We start from the raw sequence: 20,715 nt of genomic DNA on the forward strand, positions 1-20,715 counted from the left end.
CCCACTCAAAAGTTCTGGATCCGCCAGTGGTTCACTCCCTGCTCGCTGCCATCCTCCGTCGTCCAGCGAGAAGTTAATTATTTTTAACTTAAAAGGAACATCCGAATCATTAAAAACAGAAAGAAAAAAAAACGGCAAATAAATGTTTGAAACATTATTACTTTTGACTATTAAAATTAAATCATGTCATGAATATTCCTTACAAATAGGCGAATCCGACAGGAATCCGATTCCGACGGGCCGCCTCTTGAAATCTTGTTTATTTATTGATTCACGTTTTGTTTGGAGCAATGAATAATTGTGCAAAGTTTCCTAGAATGGGAAGTAAGAGAAATAACGTGTACACAATTAGCAACCGATAAACAGACAGTCGGAGATTTGAAATGAGCTCTGTAAAAAGAATAAAATTCAAACTAAGGCTAGAAAAAAAATAAAATACAGAATTCTATTTAAAAAAATTAAAGACCATTCTTGAGTAGGGCACACACAATCTTCGGATCTCATTCAGCAGCACCGAATAGCAGCAAAACAGAATTCAAGGGAACTCGACAAGAGTCCTGGGAGATCCGATGATCTGGGAATATTCCATTTGAAGATACATTAACACAATTTTTTTTCTTTATAAAATTGTGAAAGGGAGCAAAGCAAACGTATTTGTATCGTGAAAGATTACTTGAACTGAGGAGCCACTGAAGTGGGAGGACGACACATTGTTCAGCTAGAGAAAATTTCCCCAAATTTTTTTCCGGTTTAAAAAATATATTTAAAAATTACAAAAACTTGCTAGGAACAAGCATTTTTTTTTATTTAGGGGGAGGGGGAAGTTTTAACCACGGTGTTCCACTGTTAGCTAAGACATATTTACTTATATCAATCTTCATCATCAAACTCTATTTGAGTGAGAGATTGAGAGGTTTAAATCCTCTCATGTAAATGTCTTGAACAGAAATTTTGCCGTTTTGCGTAGTGCATACATGTCACCGTACAGGTCGAGAATGTTTTGATTTCCCATACCTGTCTAGGAGGAGACCAGCAAGTCTGGGGCAGTCAAACAGAATATTGGACCACGTTTCTTCCTCTTCCCAGTAGCGGGGGCAGCATGAGTCGGAGTTTGGCCATAGCCGTTAGAGATATGAGCCAACAGGATAGTGGCCTGTCCTGCTCTGTGCTATAATAGCTGGCTCAGGCCTAGCCCATAATGCAAAGGTGTTAGAAACTATTCTCCTATTCCAGAGTTTCTGTCAGCTCAGAAGAATTTGAAAATTAAACTTTGACCTCTTGTTGTTGATAAAGTGTTGTCTTACATAACCCAATGTGTTGTGTAGTCTAAAAAATGTACTTGCAAGACATTGTACGTGGTATTGTATTGTATACAATCAGCTTTATGTTGCGTTGTAGATAATAGCAGCAGACATGGAGGACAAGGCCGAATCATTTGGTTCGCTTCCGTCAAGCCCTGTGTCCGTCAACTTGCCTATGAATATCATAAATGGCGGGAAGACCAGCAATAAGTTCACCTCTGACCTATCACCAGATCGTAGAAATATTAATCCTCCGTGGAGCGTTAAATTACAAATGTAGCGTCTCGAATACTATTCATTCAGTACTGTGGACAAGTATGTGGACATTTAGTTTTAAATAAGACCCACACACACACACACACTCCCCGTTCCACCAAGTCACACCAAGGTTATTACATTCGTAATTATGTTATCGTTACTCCAAAGTAGTATTGACTTTTGTCGACTCATTCTTGAGGTGCTTTTTTTTTCTTATTTCATCCCCCCCCCCCTCTCTCCCCACCTAGTCGTTGTTTTAATGTTCACTGCAGACAGAACACTTCAGATGTCTTGAAGAGCAAAGTCATCAATAGAGTGTCTAGGGAAATACAGTTATCACAAAATATTGCACCCTGACGGGATTACTCGAGACTTGATTCAAGTTGCCCGATTCACATTTTATACAGCGATGACGTCACAGATGGGAACTCTGAAAGTGTACTTTAATTGAAACTTGAAGTCACAACGAGACCGATGCTAGTCTCTAGATCTATAAAGACCACACTAATACATGGCTATTGTGAATACTGTTATTGATCAATGTTATGATCAGGTGAAAGATTATACTCATTATTTATCTTCGGACTCGAAGAAAAGTGTTATTTATTATACGAATATTCAATATAGCAAGTAACAAACAAAAAGGAATAGGCACGCACCATTTTACTTTTTTTATCGAAATCTTTTTATGAAGTACATTGAAAGATGTGGATTTAAACTAACTAAATAAATGGAGTTTTTTTTCAATCTAAGCTCATGGGCGGCCACGATGGGTCTTTTTTTTTCCACACATTACGTTGTATTTAAATGTAACCAATTTTAGTGTTTGTTGCCAGCCAAAACAAACTACACATTAAGTCTTTTTTTTTTTCTATTTCTAAGGGGTCGAGGGAGCTGAGTGGTTTAATGCTTGGCTTCCGAACCTGGGGTCCTGGGTTCGAATCTCGTTTAAGATTTTGAATTTCGGGATTTTTAAGGCGCCCCTGAGTTCAGCCAACTCTAATGGGTACCTGGCTTTAGTTTAGGAAAGTAAAGACGGTCGGTTGTTGTAATAGCCATATGACACCCTGCTCGTTAACAGTTGGCCAAAGAAATAGATGACCTTAACATTATCCGCCCTGTAGATCGCAAGGTCTGAAAGGGGAACTTAACCTTTTGTAAATTTATTAATAAATATACCACATCTGATAGTAGGTATGGGAGAACACCGGAAATGCGAAAAAATTGACATGAAAAGTTGATCTCGCTCACATACCTATATATATATATATATATATATATATATATATATCATACCTAGACAGGAAGCGTCCATCTCTTAACATGACACAAATTTGTCCCTTCAAAAAAAGCTGAAACAAGGCGTTGTTTTGTAAAGTAGTTAGAAGAAGTAAAGTTGTTTTCGTCAAACCTAACCTATGTCTTTGTTTGAAGTTTTGAACTTTTACTGAACTATCTAGACTTGACACACACACGCACACTTTCACTTACGGACACATAAACTCGCGCACACAAAATCAAGTAATCGATGGAAATCATTGGAACATATCAACTCAGGGTTTGTATGGCGCCAAGCACTCAGTCATGGTGTATGCAGCTTCTACTTCGAGTGTCATGACCCAGTGCAGTGAGCTCAGACAGTTACTGATAGGAGTGCCTGGAAGAGTTGTCTGCACGTGACGTCATGTTGTAATGTTATGTTGGTTGAAAGCTAAATATTTAGTTTAACGTCGGTATCATTGTCCTATTCACTCAATGAGTCCTCAGTATATCTTCATCGACAGAATCATGGTACCATTACAATTATTTTGGAAAAAAAACTGAAAATAGTGTGTTGTCAATTCGCAAAAATATGATGATCCTGGCCTGGTATAAATTATAGAAACCATTTTCAAAAACTTAAATTCTGAAATGTCACAGAAGTACATTCTTCTGGAGAAAGTTCCAGACTAGATCAGACAGGTAGAAAATGTTATTTTCTTAAATCGATACTTCCTTTTGAAAAAAAAAAAAAAAAAAGAACATTGAAAAAAAAAAACTCACTTAAAAGTCTCTTTGCAGTCACTGTTGGGATACTTTTGTGTCGCCTACTAATCAAGGGCAGGCTACCCAAGACTAATGGAATTATGTCCTGCTAGAGTAGGATCCCTTGAAAGTGACATCTCAGCTGGCTTGAGACGGGGGCAGAGGGAAGTAGCAACGGGGAAGGGAATGATGGCGCATGAACGCTGGGATAATGGCCAGAGGAAATGAAAGAAGAGCAGCGGAAAATAGAAAAGACAGCTGGGAAAGTAAACAGAAGAAAAAAACAACAACTATTATTTTAAAAAAAGTACAAATAATGTCTTCGACTATTTTTCAGGAAACGTGGAATTAAAAAACTGTTCCAGATTTCAATGTTTGTACAACTCTGGCAATAAGATTGTCCTTGTATGTTTTAATGTACGTATTTATGTCTATCAGTTATGGCGGATAACTATAAGCTAAGTTTGGTTTATGTTTCATGTGTACAGGAAATAGAGAGTGTTGATAGTCTATGTGTTTACAAGTGTATTTATGGTCATTTTTCTGCACACTTGAACATTTCAGAATCAACTATCTAAGCTCTTAGTTTGGAGCTCAACACTAGATCTATATGGAGATAGTGTTAGAGGTTCGCCTTTTGGTACAACCCAAAAGTATTTGAAAACAAATGGGAAACTTACTCTGGGCTGTAAGGAGCTGATATGAAGCTGCACTTCCTAATCTTGAGATATTTAGTTGGCAACACATTTAACGATGCCTTTAAATAACTTCCTGGAATTTATGGTGGCCTAAGCAAACTATTGGCCACAATAAACACACTAAGACCCATTTTAAAATTATAATTACTTTTGTCTTGTTGTAAATCATTGTATTATATATTTTCTCTTGAAATCAAGCGTCAGCAGGAACACTGAGGCCCAGTTTCAGCAGCACATGTTATCAAAAACAGGTCATTTTTTTAAATAGTAGAAATATAGTTAACAATTACGATTTCAGAAACAGAAGCACTTGCCAACAACTGACTGAGAACCACTGATTTCCAGCACCGTGTTCCCTCCAATCTAATATTCATTAACAGATGGAATCATCGCCAGAAATAACTGAGAGATAAAGGGACATAATGACGTAGGAAATGATTTTTTGTGTGCTCTTATTCGATCCGAAGAAGCCAGCATTAAACAAACAAACTCAAACATTTTTAAAACTAGAAATAAAAATAATTGATGCTTAATGAATGCCTGACTGAATGAGCCATTTAACGTGGAAGCATGTCTCTCTGACAGGGGAAATGATTCATCAACATCAAGGATACATGCATTTAGAACTGAAAGAAAGTACACAATAATAGCACTAAATAGGTCATTACATTCCTAAGAAAATAAAAGGCTTCACTCTTAGCCATTTTAAATTTAATTAATGTAAAAGTTTTATTTATTAAATTAAATCCACGAGCCATTTTTAGTCAATGTTGGACATTTTGCTCTTTAATAAATACATAGATGTTAATTTATTTTTTTACATATATAGTCAAACATTTTAGTAAAATAGTACCACATTTTGTTTAATTTTTTTTTTTAATTTGTTTTTAAATGTCAATATTACTTTCGTCCTTTATTCTTCAGATACTTTAAAACTATATTTACACGGTGGTCATGGCCACATCCTTATAGGCTTGCCTATCCTGGGCGCCAACTGCAAAAAGCAGGATCCTAGCAATTGAATTGAGATGCTAAAGAAAGATTCTAGGTATCACCTACATTGACCTACACTGACCGCATCAAAAACACAGAGATAAGAAACAAGAGTAAAACCGGCAGATGATGACATACTAACATTCTCAAAAAAAAAAACGAAACTTATGGCCTCAGGGCACTCAAGGACCTTCCTTTAGGGAACAGGACCAGACATAGGAAGAAGAGGCAGACAAAGAAAGCGATCGGAAGACAATATAAAAGAATGGACAGGCCTTCCATGGAAAGAGATTCTTAACAAGGCAAAGGACAGAGAGGAATGGAGAAAGAGGGTCGACTAATCATGCGTGTTGCCCGAACTATCAAAAAGACTGAGTGATAAGTGATGGTGAAGTCCTAGAATTATCCTTTTATCCCTATGACAATCGACATCTTCCTATTTCTAAAACTAAATCAATTGAATTTTACTAAGTTGTATCTATGATTACAATTTCCTTCCTAGATGTCTTGGTTTCTTCTACAAGTGCCTTACGGGAGACTACCCGGTTTGTCCTTTCTTTTTTTTTTTTTTTATTTCAATGACAAAGTCTCCCGTTAGCTCAAGTTATGTGCCCCTGACAATCGCTTTCCTGGCGGGCAAGTGGAAGTTAAATGCAATGTTTTGTAAGTCGAGCTCTGTAAAGTCTGAGGACATCTTCAATCTCTGTACCAGACGTATACATCGAACAGTCTCACAACTCACAATTATATTCCTTAATCATTAGATTACATCTTTCTATAGCTTTATAATGCATCTTGAATGTTCATACCAATATTGCATGCTATTTTTATCTAAACATCTCGCACAGTGGCAATGGAGTCAGTACATTGCATCATGACATCTAGAAGTCTTATTAAGTAATATTCATTTTACATGTTGACATCTTCCAACATCACATAGAATGTCCAAATAACAGCGTAGGAAGTAATCATCTTTTTTTTAAAAGTAACGTCTGTATTTTATAAGATAAACTAAGATAAGATTACATCTTGACATTTTACAGTTTCACAAATGAAATAACTACATCTTACAGACTGACAGCGTTATTCCCCAACAAATGTTTTGAAATCTGGCATTCTCAAAGCTGAATCGCTACATCATATCTTTTCATCTGAACCACACAACAGAATCTCTACACGATATCTTTTCATCTGAACCACACAACAGAATCTCTACACGATATCTTTTCATCTGAACCACACAACAGAATCTCTACACGATATCTTTTCATCTGAACCACACAACAGAATCTCTACACGATATCTTTTCATCTGAACCACACAACAGAATCTCTACACGATATCTTTTCATCTGAACCACACAACAGAATCTCTACACGATATCTTTTCATCTGAACCAAACCAAACCTATGTTTGTATCTCACAACCAAACCAAAGAATCTCCTCCTCAAATCTTACCAACACAAAACTATGGAAATACCCCATCCTGACAACTCGCAGGCACGTCACCGCAATCTCAAGGTTCAATTTGTGTAACCTCTCAGTCACGAGTCGTAGCTCTAATTTCCACCTTACGGACCCGATACCCCAAGTACAAGCTGTCTAGAGCAATAAGTTAATTAAAACGTGAGCCCAGACTTGAGGGCGTTTTTTTTTGATACCCAACAAATCAATACAAACATTGAACCACTGTTTAGCCGACTAGTGTAGCCATAGAAACTGTCTAGTATGTAATTAAGTTACATTGAAACTAAACGACTGTTACATTAATGTATGTATATGTATATATTATATGCATCTATATATGTATAGTATTATCTTTTTTTCCAGTACTCTTTGCATTGTTTGCGTGAGGAACTTTTATGGAACTGAAAAACAAAGTGAAGTGTCTGATGACTTCACAGTTCTTTATGCAATCCCCGCTTTGTTTACAGTGTACCCTAAGCCTGTATGATATCTAAAGTTTTTATAATATATGGTGAAGTTTAAATGTGTTTGAATAGAATGGGGTCCATGCTTTTAATGATTCATGATTGGTTCTTAAATGTCTTAAGCTCCAAGATGTTGAATGTACATGAATTAATGTGAAATTCTTTGGGTGTAAACGCATCTATGATTTATGCCTTTTAAAGTACTAATATCTCTGGGTGCAAATGTCTATGATTTATGATTTCTAAAGTCCTCATATCTCTGGGTGTAAATGCGTTTTTGATGTAATTTAAAGAAGAAACTTAAATTTAAAAAAAAAAATGATGGTTCTGCTACTCGCAGTGGAGAGTGACCTAGTACAGTCATCACGTTAACGGACAGACTGTTGACCTTCTATTTAGTTTTTACAAGTTCAAATTGAATTAATGTCTAACGTGTAATTTCAGTGACACGGGAAATCGACAAAAGTCTAACAGTCGGACTTTAGTGGACAATTTAAAATTCAATAGTGACCACCCAGAGCTCCACTTCCACGCGTCCCCGCCTTCCAATTAAAACTGGGGAAAAACAGTTCCAGGACAGTAGATAATTACTTCGGATAGCCAATCAAATTAGTGAAATAGATTTTCAGAAAGTCTAGACAAACACAGTCTACATCCTGTCTTTTTTTTCCCCCATAATTTCCCTTTAAAGGTGAAACTTTTTAAAGTCAAACATTGAAGTCAAACATTGAAGTCAAACATTCATATAATGATATTTGGAATATCTGGATTCTGAGTGCCCACTATTCTTTGAATGTTGTTTGGTCGCTTTAAAGAGTTGTTTCTGACTTTGTAAACTAAAAATGATTCTTCTCGCATGACTAATTACATTTTGCTTTGTTGATAGTGAAGCCATGTTCTCTTGAACCTGTTCTTCCCAAGATTTTGTGGAACACGCATATTTCGTCTAGGTATGAAACAGTATCTTTTGTGTGATGAATTGTTCATTTGGAAGTATCACTTGCATTGACTAATGCAAATGGCAGGGAGTTGAATTGAAAAAGTTCAAATGGCAGGGAGTTGAATTGAAAAAGTTCAAATGGCAGAGAGTTGAATTGAAAAAGTTCAAATGGCAGGGAGTTGAATTGAAAAAGTTCAAATGGCAGGGAGTTGAATTGAAAAAGTTCAAATGGCAGGGAGTTGAATTGAAAAAGTTCAAATGGCAGGGAGTTGAATTGAAAAAGTTCAAATGGCAGGGAGTTGAATTGAAAAAGTTCAAATGGCAGGGAGTTGAATTGAAAAAGTTCAAATGGCAGGGAGTTGAATTGAAAAAGTTCAAATGGCAGAGAGTTGAATTGAAAAAGTTCAAATGGCAGGGAGTTGAATTGAAAAAGTTCAAATGGCAGGGAGTTGAATTGAAAAAGTTCAAATGGCAGGGAGTTGAATTGAAAAAGTTCAAATGGCAGAGAGTTGAATTGAAAAAGTTCAAATGGCAGGGAGTTGAATTGAAAAAGTTCAAATGGCAGGGAGTTGAATTGAAAAAGTTCAAATGGCAGGGAGTTGAATTGAAAAAGTTCAAATTTCAGGGAGTTGAATTGAAAAAGTTCAAATGGCAGGGAGTTGAATTGAAAAAGTTCAAATGGCAGGGAGTTGAATTGAAAAGTTCAAATGGCAAGGAGTTGAATTGAAAAAGTTCAAATGGCAGGGAGTTGAATTGAAAAAGTTCAAATGGCAGGGAGTTGAATTGAAAAAGTTCAAATGGCAGGGAGTTGAATTGAAAAAGTTCAAATGGCAGAGAGTTGAATTGAAAAAGTTCAAATGGCAGGGAGTTGAATTGAAAAAGTTCAAATGGCAGGGAGTTGAATTGAAAAAGTTCAAATGGCAGGGAGTTGAATTGAAAAAGTTCAAATGGCAGGGAGTTGAATTGAAAAAGTTCAAATGGCAGGGAGTTGAATTGAAAAGTTCAAATGGCAGGGAGTTGAATTGAAAAAGTTCAAATGGCAGGGAGTTGAATTGAAAAAGTTCAAATGGCAGGGAGTTGAATTGAAAAAGTTCAAATGGCAGAGAGTTGAATTGAAAAAGTTCAAATGGCAGGGAGTTGAATTGAAAAAGTTCAAATGGCAGAGAGTTGAATTGAAAAAGTTCAAATGGCAGGGAGTTGAATTGAAAAAGTTCAAATGGCAGGGAGTTGAATTGAAAAAGTTCAAATGGCAGGGAGTTGAATTGAAAAAGTTCAAATGGCAGGGAGTTGAATTGAAAAAGTTCAAATGGCAGGGAGTTGAATTGAAAAAGTTCAAATGGCAGGGAGTTGAATTGAAAAAGTTCAAATGGCAGGGAGTTGAATTGAAAAAGTTCAAATGGCAGGGAGTTGAATTGAAAAAGTTCAAATGGCAGGGAGTTGAATTGAAAAAGTTCAAATGGCAGGGAGTTGAATTGAAAAGTTCAAATGGCAGGGAGTTGAATTGAAAAAGTTCAAATGGCAGGGAGTTGAATTGAAAAAGTTCAAATGGCAGGGAGTTGAATTGAAAAAGTTCAAATGGCAGGGAGTTGAATTGAAAAATTTCAAATGGCAGAGAGTTGAATTGAAAAAGTTCAAATGGCAGGGAGTTGAATTGAAAAAGTTCAAATGGCAGGGAGTTGAATTGAAAAAGTTCAAATGGCAGGGAGTTGAATTGAAAAGTTCAAATGGCAGGGAGTTGAATTGAAAAAGTTCAAATGGCAGGGAGTTGAATTGAAAAAGTTCAAATGGCAGGGAGTTGAATTGAAAAAGTTCAAATGGCAGAGAGTTGAATTGAAAAAGTTCAAATGGCAGGGAGTTGAATTGAAAAAGTTCAAATGGCAGGGAGTTGAATTGAAAAAGTTCAAATGGCAGGGAGTTGAATTGAAAGAGTTCAAATGGCAGGGAGTTGAATTGAAAAAGTTCAAATGGCAGGGAGTTGAATTGAAAAAGTTCAAATGGCAGGGAGTTGAATTGAAAAAGTTCAAATGGCAGGGAGTTGAATTGAAAAAGTTCAAATGGCAGGGAGTAAAAGCTGTGTATGGTTTACGTTCTTCTTTCATTGGACTTTGGTAATAGCCATCAGTCTGCTATCAGGCGTCTCTCTCTCTCTCTCTCACACACACACACACACACATACACACACACACACACACACACACACATATATATATATACATACATACTTTCATACATACATACATACATACATACATACATACATACATATATTATAAAAAAAATTTAAAACAAGGACTAGTAGTATGTATAATTATATGCAGTGCTTTTTTGTGACGGTACTCATCGGTACGTCGTACCGGCACTTTTTTAAATTACTTTTCTTGTATTTTAACGTCTAATAAATCACTGAGTACCTGCACCTATTTTAAAACAACAACAACAGATTGTATGTATCTGTATAATGCACTCAATGATCTTTCCTACTATCAATCTCCCTAACATACATGCACCGTTTTAGATGTGGTGTATTTTTATTGATAAAAAAAAGGTTCACCTGACTACATAACTTATTTAAAAAAACAAAACGATTTGCTTTAAGAAAGCAAAATATAGCCGTTGCCCAGGTTTTTAAACTCTCTCAAACTCTCAATAGATTTTCTAGTTTTTGAGATCTGAGTGCAATGGTTGGACGGACACACACATTTAAAAACCTTTTTATCTCTTTGGGTGGGGGGGGGGGGGCTACTATGATCATCACAATGTCAAACACTGGTGACAATTGAGAGTCCAACTCTGAGGTATGAAGAGATGTTCACATTTTTTTAACATCTGTGACTTGTTTAGTACGTTTCCATACCGGCGTAAGTGGGAATAATAAGTTGGAGCTCATTTTGTTTATTACAGAAGATTGCAAGATTTTATTTAAGTTTGTGTTACGTGAATACATTGGATTGGTTATCTGGATTGATAGCTCAACAACTTGTTTGATTACAAAGCTTATATCCCCTCACTCTTTGTGTTTGTCTGTCTGTCTCTACACGTTATTTCTCTCACACCCAATCTTGAATTAATCTGAAATTTCGCACAATTGTTTCTTTTACCTGACAACACAACATTTAAAATTTAAAAATTACCAATAAATTAATTAACTATTGGTAATCAATTATTTTGTTTGGTATCTTGAACAAGGGAAAGAAATCGTGCTTGACAGTTGTGATGGTATAAGTTGAATTAGTCCCCTTAAGTACTCTAGAACCCTTGGAGAACATTTTTTATGCATGTAAAATAAGATCCTATAAACATTCATCAAGCTACCCCCTTCTTCCCTCCCCCTTTCCCAACTGATCCAGACAGGTGATAGGATCATAGCGCATTGAGAAAGTTAAAAGCTAAACAAAAACAAGTGGTAAAAATATTTCTAATGGCAGTTATTATGTTTGCATACATTGCATCTAGCACACCCATTCTTACATTAACTTGAAACTGTGCACAATTATTCATTGGCATAGACAAGACATGAATCAATAATGTGCACAATTATTCATTGGCATAGACAAGACATGAATCAATAAAAAAATTATTATTCATTGGCATAGACAAGACATGAATCAATAAAAAAAATAATAATTAACCCATTAGTCAAATAACTACTGATTATTATTTTTTTTTATACTAACAAGAAAGATTAATTCTTCAGTATTCACAGATACGGCTAAAGATGTAGGTTTCGTCCCCTTATTTAATTGAACACGTTATTTCTCTAATAACCATTCTAGGATCAAGTTGAAATTGTTTTAAAAAAATATTTATTGTACCTGACTAAACATGTAGAACAAAAAAACTAAAACAATTAATTAATTATTAGTAATATTTTTTGTTTGATATCGCAAAATGGAAATAACGTCTACATTATTGAGAGATATAGTTGTAAGAGCTGAGTTCTTTCTCTTAGATAAGCTTTGTTTTTATATATATATATTTATTTTTTTTACATTTTGCTTGTTACAATGAAAATCCAAATCCGCTCATTTCAATGTTATGATATTGAAACTATTACCACCATAAAATTAACACAAGAATAAAAAAAGAAATAACAAAAGGGAAATAGCTCACACCTCGACCCGCTATATTTACAGTACTATATGTATTGTCTTTGTATCAAACGTTTAATAAATCGATGAGACTTTAATCACTTGACCTCACTAGACCACATACACTGTGACCTCGGGGAACTAGCGCCCCATTGTTCCCCAGTAATGAGTTTGTTCAGCGGAGTATTTTGTTTTATCCCCTGGTTGTCGGCGCTGATATAAGATCTGGAGGATGATTGTAGGTCAAGGTCTTGTAAAAGTGCCGGTCAGTGCCAATGATCTTTCGAACATGATTGGATGTGTGTAAAGCTGGGTGGAAAGATGGGTATCGGCTAAGTAATCTGAACTAAATATTCTGGCAAGGGGGAGTGAATGAGGGCACCAGTATTTTGATGTAAAGGTTAAAGGTCAGCCCACTTGAGATTGTGTTCATCCTAGTGTACATCACACATGAGATCGTGTACATCACACATGAGATTGTGTACATTATAAAGTACATCACACATGAGATTGTGTATATCTTCATGTGTTGTAACAGTAATGTACGTTACGTTTTTCGCGACACTTCTCTTTAGGTGTGTGCATGAAATCGTTTCTAAAGAGTGTAGTTGAGGTAAAATGTATGGAACTCTAGTGAAACTTACAGCAAATGCTTTATCCTTTGAGAATGCATTCAGTTTTAAGAGAGACATAGAGAGAAACGGATAGCAAGAGAGAGTGGAAAAGAGACAGAGAGAAGAGAGAGAGAGAGAGAGAGAAGTGAGAGATAGAAAGAAAGGCAAAAAGAGAAGAAATAAAAATTTCTTGTTTTTTATTGAACATACCTACCACGATCTTCCAAAACTTGTCTGCCAGGGTCGACACTCGCCTCGGGCGCTTATCTTCGAAAGACCGGAAAAAAAAATACCATGAGAAAGAAAATAGAGCATGTGTACGACCAGAGATTGTGTAATTATCCTGTTTGTTAGTCCCACGAGAAGACACAAAGTTTGGAAGACTTGTCTACAGGAGGAAGAGACTTGGATGCCTTTGGGGAGATTGCTAGAAAATTGTCAAGGAAAAACATAGAAAAACTCAAAAACTATTTGAATGATAAAAACAACATTACTTTCAAGGGAGAGAACAAAATTGAAAACTGCAGAGTTTTGATGAGTTTGAGACTGGAGTATGAAGTATTTCGGACGGCATAGTGCCAAACAATAGTCTACATACAATCTTTATCAAAGTCATATAGTGTCTATTCAAAGGTTATATCAACTCACTTTGTCCTTTTGCCTGCGCCATTTTTATCTCAAACATTCTCTGATCAAGTTGAAACTTTACACAATTATTTATTGTACCTTTGAAACATTATCTATGCAAAAACCCAGGATAATCCGAATACATTGCTGGTAATTTATTATTTTGTTTCATACCAATAAAGGATATAAGTATTAGTTCGACCTTCAGACCTTGCGATCTATGGGGCAGATGATATAAAGGTCATCTGTTTCTGTGGCCAAAGATTAACGAGGGTGTCATCTGTCCAGCACAATGACCAACCGCCTTTAGTTTTCGTCAACTAATGTAAGGAACCCATTAGAAATTTTAAAAATCCCAGTCTTTACAAGGATTCGAACCCAGGGCCCCTCAGTTAGGAAGCCAAGCGCTTTACCAATCAGCCACTGCGCCTCAAGCAAAATTAATCCTTCATTATTAACAGATACTTATAAATATGTGAGTTTCTTTTGAATGACATAATTGTACACTTTATTTCTCCAAAAACTATTTCATTGACACAAGTATTTATTGTAATTAACAAAACATGAACCAACCGACAGATTTATATCGATCTTGAAAATGGCTTTGTTTAGGCTGAAGAAATATTTGCGTATTTTCTAGTCCACGGCAGTGGAAGAATTAGAGAGGATCAGACAGTCATCAGGGCCAACAACTAGGAAACAAAATTTAAAGTTTCATGAGCTCGGTTGTAGCGGTTTACTAATGACTAGCCGACCGGCGGCGTAGCATACGCCACTATTTTGCAGGACCGGCCTTAGGCCACTGCAACCTATGCGACCGCAGTGGGCCCCGCACTTTCGTATGACTCGCGCTAATTCAAGGTGTATAAATTATTAAATAGAACCATTTTATAACTTAAAACACATTTCCCGATACGATATGGTCCTTACAATATACCGGTACGGAAATATATAGACAAAAATTGTCATTTTGGGGTGTCATTCAATATGGAAAACGCCAATCCTACGCGCGATAAATAAAAACGGCATTATGCTTAGCCGTAATTATTTAATCTGGTGAAATTAGCTTCTCGCGCCACAAACTAATGAAGAATTACTTGAGGTCAACAATTCTCAAAGGTTGAAACATTTGGTATTGAGCGTGATCTATGTAGGAAACAGAATTATTATGATATACTGTATGACTTTGCTACACGCAAGGCTCGTAAAGTAATCCTGTACGTAGTAAAGAATGAATAAAATGCATAGACAGGGTTTGATAAATCCAAACGACAGTCCAGCGCGCAAACCTCACGACAAGGCAGCCATCCGTAGTGACCTGTGATTACTTCCCCCCCCCCCCCATCTCTTGTTTTTTCGTGGGGTGACTATCCGCAGAGATAAGAGAGTGATCTTTCCTTTACTTCTTTTTCTCGTCCAAACTCTTGAACGACGAAGAGGATTATATATATACTAGTCGACCGGCGGCGTAGCATACGCCGATATTTTGCAGGGCCAACTTTAGACCACTGTAACCTATGCGACCGCAGTGGGCCGGGCCCCGCAATTTTATAGGACCCGCGCTAATTTTAGGTGTATAAATTATTATATTAAACCATTTTATAACTTAAAACAGATTTCCCGCGGCCTACTGTCGATTTAACAGGAGGTCCTGGAAATCTCCTGAAATTGAGAAAATATACGAAAAAGTCCTGGAAATATCCGGAAATTATTACAATCCTGAAATTTACTGACGAAAATTGTCTTTTTTTTCGCTCTTAAATTACCTAGGATAACTCCCTTCGTCTTTCCATTGTGTTTAAACTCTTGAGCGTGCTCTGTCGCCTCGATAGTTAGGCCTACTATAGAATAGATTACTCCTCCCACCCACCCCTTTTTTAACGTGAGGTAGAAATAAAAACAAAAGAGTGATATTGCAACGGTCCTGCCCTGCTATGTTGTGACTACGTGTTCTCCCCCCCCCCCCTCTTGTTGTCTCGTGGACTATCCGCGGAGTGATCTTTCCTTTACTCCTTACTACTCGACAAAACTCTTGAGGGAAGAAGAGAATTATATAGATAGATAGATACATAGTAATTTATAAATCGGTGGAAAGGGGACATAAACATTCATTTTTTTTTGGTAGTTTAAATTTAAGACAACGAGTTGTCTTCTCCTTCTTCCACTATTCCGTAACAAATGTTTGGGCAGCAATGTTGAGTCTTTTACAACTTATGCACTCTTAGTTTTAAGCTGTTCTCAAAGGTTTGTGGGGTTATCTTATCTTATATATATACAGACGTTACTTCAAAAAAGAAGATGATTACGTCCTACGCGTCATGCATTCAGTCATGCGTATTAACCAATGACTTAAATTCTGCTAAGTCACTGGTTTTCCTGGCTAGCTCAGGCAACCCATTCCATGCTCTAATAGCACTAGGGAAGATGGAGTATTTGTACAAATTTGTCCTAGCATATGAGGTGAGTAAAAGGGCCTTTATCTTTTTGTCTTTCTGAGTATTTTATTTAATTTATATATATATATATATATATATATATATATATATAAATATATATATATATATCATGGGCGTAGCCAGGGGGGGGGTCTTGGGGTTCAACCCCCCCCCCCGAAATGAAATCCCCCCCCCCCCGAGGGGGGGGGATCGGAATTTAGTGACTGATTTTTTGCTTTGATTTTGTTTATTTTAGGTGAGATTTTAATACTAATCCATCACTTGCCCCAGCACAACCAAGGGGGTTTTGAGTTTAAAACCCCCTACCAGGGGGGTTCGAGTTTAAAAACCCTTACCAGGGGGGTTTGAGTTTGAAACCCCTACCAGAGGGATTCGAGTTTAAAAAACCTTACCAGGGGGTTTGAGTTTAAAACCCCCTACCAGGGGTTTTGAGTTTTAAACCCCCTACCTGGGGTTTTTGCAATTAACTCCCCCTCTTCTATAAAACAAAACAAAAAAAATGCAAACGAAAATCCCCTAATTCCAAGAGCACAGTTAAGGAAGATTTGATTTTAAAACCCCCTCTAAAATTTACGATAAACCCCCTCTTCAACAAAGAAAAAAGCTAATTACGCACTCAAAATGTTATGAGCGTAGCTAAATGGGTTTTGATTCAGTTTTAAGTTTAAATCCCACTTCAGCGGGGTTTGAAGGTAAAAAATACCTCTTTAATAATAAAAACAAAGCAAATTATACACTCAAAATGTTATGAGTGTAGTCAAAGGGGTTTAGAGTTTAAATTCCCCTCCAGTGGAGTTTGAAGCTAAAAAGTACCTCTTTAATATACATAAAAGCAAATTACTCACTCTAAAATCTATGAGCGTAGCCAAAGGGGTTTTGAGTTTAAACCCCCCGCCAGGGGGGTTTGAGGCTTAAAAATACATCTTCAGTGTAAGAAAAAAAAAACAAATTACGCACTCAAAATGCTATGAGCGTTGCCAAAAGGGGTTTTGAGTTTGAACCCCCATTCAGAGGAGTTTGATGCTAAAAATACCTCTTCAATATAAAAAAAAAGCAAATTACACACTAAAATTATTTGAGCGTAGCCAATCCAATCGGGGGTTTTGAGTTTAAACCCCTTTTCTACAGATGGCTTTTTTTAAAGTTTAAAACCCCTCCAGATGGTTTTGAGTTTAATATCCCCCTACAGAGCATTTTGAGGTGGAAAACCCCCAACAGATGATTTTGACGATAAAACTTCTCTTTTCGATATAAAATCTAAAGCAAACTACAGTCACTTAATTCCAAGAGCGTATTCAAGAGAGGTTACACATTTTTACCAGTGGCAGGGCTCCATTAATAAACTGCAGTGAATAGTCATCTGCCGAAATAAAAAAACAACAACACTAAATGTGGCTCAACAAAGATGGCTAAGACAGATTTTAGGAGTCAGTTATAGAGATCGGGTTTAAATCAAGGAAATCCTATGCCGAACTGGGAGTCGAACCCTTAGTAAGATTGTGAGAGAGCGACGCATGAGGTTTGTGGGACATGTTCTCCGACTAAATGAATTACGCATAATAAGAGTTGCAATGATATCCTAGTACAACTTGACGCCACTCATTTATGGAGGTCCTCATGGCAGGTGGGAAGAGGCTTCAGACATTACCAGTCACAGATTTTTATGGAAACAGCTTGACGGCAAATGCGCCGAACGGCGCGGGAGGGTCTAAGTCATTAAGAATAGCAAATTAGGTTTTTGAAATAAAACTTTTTAATAGCAGGAAAATGCAGTGTAGATACCTCAAAATATGTATTTTGTTGGCTTTCAATACCAGAAATAGTGCTTGGCGGCGGGGCTTCGCCCCGCGCTGGGGGAGCTCCTAGCGCTCCCCCAGACCCCATTGCTAGTTATGGCGGGAAATCTACAATTTTTCCACTAACTCATGGAAGAACCTATTCTAGGGCACAATAAACGTCTTCCGAAAGAATGAAGGGTCAGAATGTAATAAAGATTATGCACACACACACACACACACACACATAAATACATTTAAAAAAAATTTTGCGCCCGGGGGGGGGGAAATCCACCCCCCCAAACCCTCCCACCCCCCCGAAAAAAAATCCTGGCTACGCCCATGATATATATATATATATATATATATATATATATATATATATATATATATATATATATATATATATATATATGTAGGTCGCAGCAGGGGCTGCATTCCTCATTCATAAGTTTCAAAGTCGCAAGTAAACTTAATTTTTAGGGAGTAATAACAGATTTCCATTTGAATAATTACATAATATTGTATTAACAATTCTTCTCAAATACGATTAGCTTCTTCTTTATCTTATGACTTGCTTCGAATTAGATCCTCCCGCACCGTTCGCGGCATTGCGCGGCAAGCTGTCTTCATAGAAATCTTTCACTGGCAATGTCTGAAGCCTCTTCCTACCTGGTCTCTACTGCCCTATGCTCTGAAGTCCTCCATGAAAGTGTGGCGCCAAGGTATACGAGGACGTCCCTGATTGCGCTTTCGCTCTCCTCGTATTCCTCCATGTCATTGCATTTCTATAAATGCGTAATGTCGGATAACATGCCCCGCAAACTTTATAAATTACACACGTTACCATAAAAAAAAAGATTACCCCCTCCCCAAAAAAATAATAAAATGAAAATAATCACGTCATATAGCTTATGGAATTATAAAGTTCTTTCTATAATCAAACCATTAAACAAAGTTATAAACATGCATATATAAAAATGACATTGTTATATGAAAACAACAATGGACAGGAACCAGGCAATAAATACCCCCAAGCCACTTTTCCGCTTGCTGAGGTATCACTAGCTGTCCATTGTGAAGATCGCTTGGAGACACAAGACTTATAGCCTTATTTAAGAGCTGACTTTCTTGTACGAGCGACGTGGAATTAGAATCTACGGCTCGTTTGTTACTTGGTTAGAGGTTTCAATTTCGACATGAGCACAAAATGTGTACAGAATTAAATTACAGCCTTAACCTCTCGGAGTCGTCTGCTTGTGGCCAGCATTTTAAAGACAAAACAGGCCAAGTAAATCCTTTTTCAATGCGGCAGTTCTTCTAATATCAGATATTTCCCACACGGTCTGAGTTTATTTTGAAATCTGCTACGCATTAGTCCAACATTGAGTTATAATGTAGTTGAGCTATTTATCGCACTTAAACGTATATTCCACTAGAGAAGCAAAACGAACTTTTTTTTCAAATAGAATCTAGATATTTTCTTATTTTCCTGAAATTTATTTTATTCTTTTTTTTATTTTTGAAAGCTGAGATCAAGTAAAAAAATTATTTCAAAGTTTTAAAACGTATTTGAAAGTCACATAAACGTTGATCGTTTAGAGCGGATACAATTTTCCTATTTTTTTTTATAAATACCTCTATTCAAGTCAAAATTTATGGAACCAGGAACCTACATGGATGCTGATCTCAAAAACGGCTCAAACGATTTTCCTACAAATTTATCATTTGATATATATCGCCGAGTAAAGGTTACTAGCTTTTTTGGACACATGGGGAAAACTCTAGTTTGACCGTTATAATTTTTCAAAGTTAAAATTAAATTATTGTAGATTTGGCTAGAGAACTAGACTTAGATCTAGAGTTTTAAAAGGACTGTAGCGTTCTTGAATTTCCGAATGCATCAGTGGATTAAGGATTTTCTGATAGGGAGAGAACAAACTGTAATAATAAATGACTCTAAATTAACACCAATAACAGTAAACTCAGGTGTACCTCAAGGAACAGTCTTAAGTCCATTATTACACAAGATACAGAAATTTTACAAAGAAAATTAGATGAATTACAGAAATGGGAATAAATTGGAGCATTTCTTTCCATCCAGAAAAATGTCAGTTATTTAAAGTATAAAAAAAATAGAACAAATAAATTCCACTTATAAACACAGACTAAAAACGCAAAATACCTAGGTGTTATAATAAATGAAAAACTGTCATGGAATCCCCATATTGATGAAACTATTAAAAATCAAATAAAGCATTAAAGTCTTTTAAAAGAATTTCTACAAATCAAATAAGAACATAAAACTAAAATGTTATTTAACCTTGGTTAGGCCAATAATAGAATATGCATTCTCTGTTTATATATAAGAGTGGTCACATTACAACTTTAGAAGTGTTTCTCAAACTTCGGCAAAAACAAAAATTCACGTTGGTGGCCCTTCCCTTATCAACCAAGGGGTCTGGGGAAGCGCCGTAAGCTCCCCCAACATGGTCCGGTGCAGAGCCCCGAGCCAAGCGTCTTATTGCATTCTTAGTTGCCAGAAACGCATTCTCCCGATATCCAAAGCTCATTATTCATCCTATTAAAGAAAGGCAGGTCAAACTTAGTAAAATAATGTAACATGGGAAATGGCCGATACTAAAGTGTGAGTGACTATTGAGATACAAGTAGTTTAAGTATATCTTAATTACGCGTGTCTGTGGCAATATTATCTTCATGTTGATTGAGACCTCTTGTAGTAGGTCTGTTTGGGTCAAAATAAGACGTCAACAGAACGTTTGTTAAACGCTCTTAGGATATTCGACTATTTTGAACCGCGCAAAATGCTTTTAAAAACCTTTTGAATATTTTTTTTTACTTTTAAAAATTATAATGTAAATTTATAGGCCCTAAGCACATTGTAAATGTAACTGATGTGTTCCTTGAAAAGAGGGTCGCCGCCGAAAAATAAATCTTCAAAAAATAAAGCGAAATTCATATATAAGTTATTAATTTTGTTAAATCCTT

Source organism: Biomphalaria glabrata, chromosome 1, assembly GCF_947242115.1.
Source record: "Biomphalaria glabrata chromosome 1, xgBioGlab47.1, whole genome shotgun sequence".
Classification (NCBI taxonomy): Eukaryota; Metazoa; Mollusca; class Gastropoda; family Planorbidae; genus Biomphalaria; species Biomphalaria glabrata.